The sequence below is a fragment of the Ascaphus truei genome, chromosome 23 (genome assembly GCF_040206685.1).
Source record: "Ascaphus truei isolate aAscTru1 chromosome 23, aAscTru1.hap1, whole genome shotgun sequence".
NCBI lineage: Eukaryota > Metazoa > Chordata > Amphibia > Anura > Ascaphidae > Ascaphus > Ascaphus truei.
Genome location: NC_134505.1, coordinates 912,950 through 915,277, shown reverse-complemented (window position 1 = coordinate 915,277; position 2,328 = coordinate 912,950).

Sequence of the window (2,328 nt, the reverse complement as noted above, 5' to 3'; positions counted from 1 at the left end):
GGTAATAAATCGCGCTTGGTTTAGCTCAGCCTTTATTACACTGTGCTCCCCTTCCTAGACAATATTTGTACTTGGGGCAGCAGACAGATGCCCCGGAGCCCAGGACTAAAGCTACGACGAGGAGAACATCCATAAAGACAATATATAACCCAAAAGGGAGGGTACCCACGAAATAATGAAAGAAAGCCGAAATGTCAAAAAGAGATTTTACTCGAATGTAGCAACAAAATTCCAGAATATTCATTGAATCTGCGCTTGTGTAGGGTATCTCCTGATAATCATCTGAAAATGTTCTGTTGGGGTTTTCTTAATTTCGTCTTTAATGACTGGATCATGCAGTAAGGACCCATTCAGTCTCCAGAACCAGGCAGCAGGGGGGTGGGGGGAAGTGTGGGAGGGTTTCAAATGGCCTAGTAGAGATAATACTAATTATATAGGTACGTGGGTCTGACCAAGTGAAGGATCGTATATCTATAACTTGTATTCTGATCAAATTACATTGTTCCATTAAAAAGAAAATCAATACAGCTTTGGGAATGGGAATAAAATGGAGATTCTCTTGATTTGATGGATTATTCAATCTCCAGAAGTTCACAAGATGATGGCGAGAGCTTATCATGCTGTTAATTGTTCGGATTTCGTTATATTTCCATGGAGATTTATCTGACGAAGAGAGATACAGTAAGTGAACATTTTCGGCAGAATTCGAATTTGCCACGGATTGGCCAGTTGATTAGTTGGAAAAGGGGGAAGATTTCAGGGAGGGGGTCACTTTCTATTACTGAAAATCTGTCCGACGGATTCAGAATCCAAAGCATTCCGAACTCGAATCGGCAAACGGAACCGGTACATTATTTCTAACGCGATCCGCTTACAGCGCGATGTGATTCTTTGGACCCCAAGCGCAGCATTACAAGGGGGTTGAGCTGTATTTGTGAGCATTATTGAGGAATAAACCTTTCTTTATCTGCCGACACGTGAATGCTGACGTCGATGAATCTCAGAAGAAGGTCTATGGACACGTGACATTCAACGTCACCCAGTTATCTGAGCAGGCTTCTCCACCTTACTGCACTCCTCGCTTATCTCCTTAGATCCACCACCTGAGGCCCTCTTATGGTTCCAAGGTCCAACAAAGAATCCGGTCGCTCTTCCTTCTATCCCCCTGGCACCTCACTTCTGGAACAACTTACCAAGGTCGCTCAAAACCCATCACCGGCTTCAGATCTTTGAAGACTTTGACTGTTACTTCACGCGTCTTCAACTGCAACATACAATGCCGTCCACCCAACATTCTCCATCCAGGACATACTTGAAAAGGAGTGGAAACTCTCAATTCCTTTTCTCCCCGGTAGAACACTTTCTAAATAAATACATTTGTTACTGTAGACTGTAGAGAATGAGTAGGACACACAAATAATGCTATTACTGCAATGCGCAGGCAGAGAAGTTAAGGAGTGGAGTAACGAGACTTGACACACAGGTCGAAATATTGATCGTCCCACCGCATCCTCAAGCATCACTTAAGTGTTTGTGCCTTGATTGCCTTCTGAATCCTGCCATGTTCGCCCGGATTTAACATAATCGCCGTACACTTTGACAAATTACACTCAGAATTCGGCGCCACCACCGCCTTCCTTTGAAACAGACTTAAACGGCGCAACCACTGTAATTTCACCCCCCCTCCCCCCGCCTTCCAGATGGAGAAGCAATATATCAAAAGGCAGCCAGAAGCACGCGTTGCCTCTAACACAAAGGGACCGCGTTGATTTACTTTTAATACACAGCATTTTGCAGTGTGATTTAAGTGTGGAGGTTCCTGCGAAAAAAAAAATCATTATGCGCGAGGTGGCGAGGCAACAGATGTGAGAAGAAGCTAAGAGATCGGGGAGGCATTTAGAATGTCACACCGCTTTTTTTTTTAATCCCCCATATATTATTGGGAGGGTGTCGGGAGAAATGTTTTGGGAGCTGTTCCGTTCAATCACTTGTTCTCTCTCTCTATCTCTCTCTATCATAGAGCACTGATAATAACTCCCGTTAGTTAAAATGCCACGGATAAAGGGCGGAGGATGGATGCCGGCAGATAAGCGACACCACATACAGCATTTAAAAGATCACTGTTTTGGCTCCTAAAGACGGACCCTTTTTTGGGGGGGGGGGGGAGGGGGGAGAGGCGCCAAACCTTTATTTTTAACATTTATCGGGGATTGAAGCAGGTGGGGGGGTCTCCGGAGCTGAACCCCATACATTTCAGCTCTGGGGACCCCCCTACTTCCGGAGATGCAAACCTCTGTAGGGGGTGCTGGCAGGCGCTAGCAGGGTTCA